This window comes from Cupressus sempervirens, chromosome 11 (assembly GCF_028749045.1).
Source record: "Cupressus sempervirens isolate cs-2001-9-10 chromosome 11, ASM2874904v1, whole genome shotgun sequence".
Taxonomy (NCBI): Eukaryota; Viridiplantae; Streptophyta; class Pinopsida; order Cupressales; family Cupressaceae; genus Cupressus; species Cupressus sempervirens.
This window is the reverse complement of record NC_143128.1, coordinates 717,073,571-717,080,435: the sequence shown is the minus strand read 5'-3', so window position 1 is coordinate 717,080,435 and position 6,865 is coordinate 717,073,571. Positions and strand designations below refer to the sequence as shown.

Sequence of the window (6,865 nt, the reverse complement as noted above, 5' to 3'; positions counted from 1 at the left end):
CTCTTCTAACTAAATGAAAATGTGTTGAGTGGAATCTACTTCAACACCTATAGCTTCTGTAATTATATCTTTGGCATTCTCAATTATTCTGTACTCCTTATCCCTTTCAAACCTTAACTGCTCCTACGTAGCTTTCATCTCTATGAGTTGACTAGCTAACCTCATCTCTTCAATGGTAGCAGTGTCAAAGCTAATCTTTGGTATCACTATCTCTGTATCTAAGTCAATGTCTTCTTCAATTTCCTTTCCAGTGATCAGAAGTTTTAATCGATGCTTTTGTTTGACTTCTGTGTTTACTGGTTTGACCTTTGGAATAGACACAATAGTGGAGATAGAAGGGCTAACAGTGAAAAATGGATAGGACTTGAGGATTGAATGCCAATAGAAGTGCTAACTAGATCAAAAACTAAAACACTTCCCAAAAATGGTGTCACACTCGGTAGAGTACCCATAGTAGTATCTAAACTGATTGGAGTTGAAGTGGATATAGATAATCCTAATGAAAACAAAACCATAGAGCTTACTAGAATAGATGGAGACAAAATTGTAGAACTTACTATTACACTAACTGATGGTGAAGGAGCTAAGGTAGCTAACTTGGTCGCTGAAGAAGTGACAGGAAACTTAGTTGATAAAGTGCTTGGCATTTCTGTTTTAGATACCTGGAGCTAGGATGAGGCTAGTGAAGATTGAGCAATTGAAGTGACTATTGTTGTGCTCACAATTTCACTTGCAGAAGCTATCTCCATAGTAGATTTACCAATCTTTGGTGGAGAGTGAGGAAGGGATGCAATAACTACTGTTGCAATTCTTTCTGGGTCATATTCATCTTTTTCTTCCTCAAGTGCTTCTTCCTCTTTTTCTTTCATAAGTGCATGCACCTCTCCTAGTGTAACTATGATAGATGGAGTGTTATCAAAATCATCATTGTCACTGCTATCATTATCCTTAATTTCAATAGGATCATCTGATGGCTTCCTGAGATGATATGCATCATTCCAAATATCTGTAGCATTTGTGACAACTAATTCAATGTCTTTTAATAATATAAGACAAGTATCGAATCTCTTATTCATTCTTCCTTCATGATCTTTTAATGCCTTTTTTGCTTCTGCATCTATCATCCTTGTTGAGATATTTGTATGCGATTATTTTTTTCATTGCCTCTTATTTTAAGTTGCCAATGCAAATGTCGGTGCGAGAACTGGGTGCATGCAATTTTTTTGGGGTTTTGGATGCATTTATATATATGATATTAGAATAGTTTAGAGACTGAATACAAGAAGTTTAGCTGAAAGTAATCAGGAAAGAGCACCTAACTTAAGCGGTTACTTCAGTATCTAGACCCAGCAGCACTATACATCAGAATACATATGGGAAAAGTATCACATATACCCAAAATGGGAGTACATAAAGTAAACAGACCTTAGAGCACCTGCACATGTTTCAAAAACAAGATCTCAAAATAACAACATATACAGACATTTGCTAATTATCTCTATTCGGTCCTCATCCATCATTAGACTCCAGTGATTGCAAAATATCTATATCAAAAGTTCATTGTTCCAGCCTGCAAGCACATATTCTTTAGGAATATTGTCACCAAGTTCTTTGACCTCTTTACTGCCACTAGTAGCAGTAGTAGAATGCATTCTTTAGGAATATTGTCACCAAGTTCTTTGACCTCTTTACTACCACTAGTAGCAGTAGTAGAATGCTGAACATTACTAGAGATTTGTAGCTCTTCCATTTTCTTCTCAAGTTGATTTAACTCAGCAGGATCCAGCATGTCTTTGAACTGATCCAAATACTGAAAAGCCTTGACCTCATTTTTGTGAATTAGGAGCATACTATCTTGAACCAACATCATGAATTGAGCCATAGAAATTTCCAAGGAAAGAGAAACCTGTGACATAATTAGAAAATAGGTGAGTTTACATGTAAACCCAATAAGCCTTCTATCTTTTTTCAGAGATAAATAATATGCAAGGAGGTGCAAGGTGTTAATGTTTTGCTAAAAAATAATGATAAATAAAATAGGTACAAACGACAATGACTTACCCAAAAAAAACCCCTCCAAATAAAGGGAAAAACCCAACCACACTAGAGAAATATCTCTTTTATTAATCATAGATGTTTAAATACAATGCTTTCGACTTGATGCCATATACAGAAAACAATCACATATATATATTGAATAGAGAGACTCTTTATATCACAACTCAAGGTCTCTTCAATTTCCAAAAGAAAGTCTCTTCATTTTTCCAAACACATGACTTAGCATTTTGTATGCCTAGCACATGTTCAATGCCACATTGTGCTCACTTAATAACAACATAAATGTCTCCTTTAGCTGATGACACAATACAAAGGTATTGTCCCAATTTTAACATATGGCAAAATCAGAGATAAAGATCTCTATTGCAAGTACAATCTTCAATGCTCCCTCTTAGCAAAAGAGAGATCTTTAGTATGGTAGGCATAAATAGCTGCAATGAAAGATGTCAATAATAAATTTTCATTGCATAGAAAGCAATGTTATCTCAGCGTAAGATTATTCACCATAGTTACTTCATAGGAGCATAAAATTAAAGTCATGGAGTTGCACACAGGACTTCCACTGTGCCTACTCGTAGAGGGTTTTTGACCATACCTACTTGCAGTGGGTTGAACAAGGGCTTTCACCTTAGAGTTCTCCTAGAGAATGCAATTCAACAATGCCTACTCATAGAGGTTACTTATGACTCTTAAGGCCCTTTGGGGGACATTACATTCACATTAGTTAGTGGTCGTTTCTTGTATCTTTCCATCCATTAGACACAATAGAAACACCTATTGTTTTCGAAGAATTTCCAATTGGTTGAAGAGATCTCTCTAGAGAAGTCTTCTCTTTTTGCAATAGGATGGTAGTCAGTTCTTTATTGATGGCTTCCACCATATTCTTCCAATATGTTATCTCACCAAGTTGAAAGGAAGACCATTGGCATAGAGGCAATGTGCAATGGCTTGATCAACGATCTCTCTTGCCTCCATCTTAAATGTTGTGTCTAATGGATCTTGTTTACGGGGGGTAATTTATACTTCGTCCTCTTCTTCTTGTGGGACATGTACTTGCAAGAATGGATGTATTGAGGATAGAATTGGTCTAGTGTGTATTTACATTTTTTTTCTTTTTGGTTAAAAACTTTTTTTTGGATCTTTTAGCCAATTTTTCAACAACTTCTTGTTCTTTTATACATCTTGCTATTTGTGCATTAGACATCCCCTTGCCATCTTTGCCTTTGCACATTCCCATTCCTTGGCCAACAAAACCCATAAAGTGAAGTTTGACTTGGGAATATGAGCTATCGAATGGTTTGCTTTTGCTACTTCAAACATTACACTTTGAAAGAAATGAGCCACCTCCTAAAACCTATGATAATCTTGTGGTATGTCTCCATAATGTAGATCCTACATCAATTTTTAAACTATAAACTCCTTGTTCTCCCATTGAACTTTGACTACTCGTGGCAGCCATTCATGCACAATACAATCTAATTTCTTGCTATAATAAGAAATTAAATAAATTTAAATTAGAAAAAAAAAAAAATGAACATCAAGCATACAAGTGTGAGAAAATGATACAAAAATATTAAAAAAACAATGAAAAAAAAGAGAAAAAATTCTTCCCAAACTTGAAAGAATTCATTAAGATCTCAAAAAATTCATTGAAGGGCTCAAGAATGGGATAAAATGCTTACATTAGATGCTTACAACTCCTATGTGGAAGCTATCTCGCACTCCATAAACAATCCTCTTCGAGAATAATCACCTCATCTTCAAAATGCCAAATTGGAGCCCAAATGAGAAGAGAGAGCCTAGCTGCAAACAAAATGAGATGAAAAATGAATGAATGACCCCTGCATGGCTGTTTTAGGGTTTTGAAACAAAAAAGGAATTAAATATGTTATGCACATGTTTGAATGAGCTTTAAATTGTATTTTGTTTGAAAATCACGTTTTTGCCAAATGGGACCTGCAGATGCTAGCGGAAGTGCCTGGGTGCCCTATGGATGCTCCCCGAGAGGAGCCTCTGGATATGCTGTGGATGCACAGTTCAGATCAGAATCAGCATCCTTGCCCATCTGCTTCTGCTTCCCCTTCCGCCTCCACCTTGCTAGGGCGCTGTATCCAAGCTCTTATCTGTACAGTGATATTGAGTCTTGTATTATCAGATTGCTTTGTCCTTCACAAATTTGATGTGCCAAATGTATTGCTGAAAAGTCAACCAGAGTTTATTGGAATGAATAAGTTTTTGTGATTATGTTTACACAAATAATGGTCCGGGTTCTTATGTCCTAGAAAATTTTAGTTTGACCATATTCTAGTTCATCTATGGTTAATCTATTTCATCTCAAAGATATTGGAGATTCCACATATGGGATTTCTCATATTTTAATCAGCATTGATTTTTTGTTCAATATTTTTTTCAAGTAATTGATTGATTGTGAATTCAATCTTGAAATTAAAATTTCTATCTTCGAATTCATCTTAGCATTGGATATACCCCTTCATTTTGTATTGACACACATAACGTGTTACTGTTTTCAGGAATTCAGGAATGGAAGAGGCTCAATTTGTTAAGCTCCATGCTGGTGTAAAGCGTGGTGATATTGTTGGCATTCGTGGATTTCCAGGTGTGTGGTTCTCCTTAGTTAATTGAGTCACATTTTATTGAGGCCAATATTTTGGTTGAATTTTCATCAATGCAATAAACTTTCTGTGCCTATGTGAAAATTTTAGACAACAATAAAGTAAGGTTTCTGCTTTAGTGACATTAAATGTGATAGGAGTATTACAATCACAGCTTTTTACATTTTCAATTAAAGGAACGATGACAGAATCTCATTTATATGCATTCAGTTGCATAGCCCATTTTGTTTTTGTAAGCCACAGATTCGTACTCTAGTATGTGTTTTTTCAACATGGTTCAATACACAATGGTTTTTATTGACTTGTATATTTTTATCAGGCATATTTGCCATATGGTTTATTTAAAGAAAGCTGGAGTAAATAATGACAAAAAACCATATGAAGGTATATGTAACATACCCACCAGGGAACTGTAATGTCGCCTGCTAAGTGAAAGCGCAGTCACTACCAGATTTTCATTTAAGATAATTTAGCAAATATTGTTTATAGTCATACAACATATGAAATTGGCAATGAATATTAAAATTGACCATTTTTTAATGTATATTATGGGACAGAACTAATAATCCTTCAATTCTCGAGAAGGGATAAGACATTGGAGGCAGTTCCCGAAGTGGTTAAAGACCATTGATAGGCTCCCTAAAAGTTTATAGATTCAGCCTTGAACCTGTTTTGGGATTAAGCCCTCAGGGCTAAAGATAACGCTAATCCCTACCCTATCTTGGGAGCTACCCTATTGGATTTAGACTGCCCCTCTTTCCCCTCTCATAAGTCAAGCTATAATAGCATCTGAGTCTAATTATATGTTATAGTTTCATTAACAATTCAGATTAATTGTGTGTATATGTATGTGTGTGAGAGACTGCTATTAAATGATTACTAGCCACATTAATATCAAATGGTACTGCTGTATTTGGATCGCACTGTTCCGTTATCATGCTAACAGCTTGGCCTGTTCGGATCAATCAACACTGGCGGGGGGAATCAGTGTTGCAACACTTTTAATCAAATTAAACTTTTCACCACAATACCTTACAATAACGGAAATGACAAAGCATGAAAGTAAAGCATATACAACAAGAGAATTCATTACACCATGATTTGTTCTCGAGGAAACCTTGGGCAAGGGAAAACCCCAATGGGGATTGAACTCACAAGATAATGCACCAATCTGAAAATGTCCCTGTTAGTAGACTGAACCTATTAAGAAACTAGATTCTGTTAAAGGTCTGCAACCCTGTTAGGAGTTGAGAGAACAAAATGGGAGTTCACTGCTTGAGGATGAAGGTTATAGCCACTTTCAAGGACCCACTGTCCAATACAATAAAGTATTATATCAAAAGCTTGAACTATACATAGCATCTCAATGCTTGATTAGTTCCAATGAAGTTCACATCTTCTCTGTTTTGACATCCAGCATCAAGGCTGGCACATCACAATAGTATTACATTTGTATCTCATATTCTCAGATACAAATTGCTTTCCTTTATACCACTTGATTTTCTATTCTAGTTATCTTTGAGAAGGCTTTACAAAACGTGTTCATACACTCATCGATATACAATATTAAACTGTGCCATCCAAGAGAAGTCCTGATATGTCGGCCCAATAATGCCGAGTAATTGAATTGCCAAGTCAATTCAATTTACTAAGCCAAATTGCCCGATCAACAAAACTGTCCTGTAACATTTTCTTCTCAAACACGTGCCAATTTACACCATTGTAACTCAGTGCATCACATACTAACACCAACTATCTTCTAGAAGTTATAGACCCATCTGAGAAAATCCTTTGTCGTCACTGAATGAGACTGCCCAACTGTGCTCTATATTCCTTTCCCGTACTCATGCATTTTTCACATTCTTGACATACTAAAACTTATTACCAACACTGGTGAGTATACCAATGATGTATATTGCCATCAATGACAAAATCTGTACAATCGCCTTGGATTCACTTGCCAACATGATCTTCTTACTAAATCTATATTAGTCGATATTAGAGTGCTCTTATCATTGTACTACAACCGATTTAGATTATTGATTACTTGGGTAATATCAATTACGATTTCCTTAATGAATATCAATAGTGTCGTTCACATCAGCAATTGAATTGCAATTGTTTCATTTTTATTAACTCTCTAGAATAATTGTGTTTGCACGGTCTACCTCCTA

The 6,865-nt window shown here is 35.6% G+C and overlaps 1 pseudogene across 1 annotated transcript in view; it reads left to right on the top strand.

The window, feature by feature from the left end:
- The first annotated feature begins 3,800 nt into the window (after positions 1–3,800).
- The window catches only part of LOC149531684 (lysine--tRNA ligase-like), a 61,240-nt pseudogene continuing 58,175 nt past the window's right edge, over positions 3,801–6,865 (top strand). Inside the window, exons 1-2 of the transcript XR_016358479.1 lie at positions 3,801–4,183; positions 4,590–4,675. The product of XR_016358479.1 is annotated as a lysine--tRNA ligase-like (transcript). The remainder of the gene's footprint in view (positions 4,184–4,589; positions 4,676–6,865) is intronic.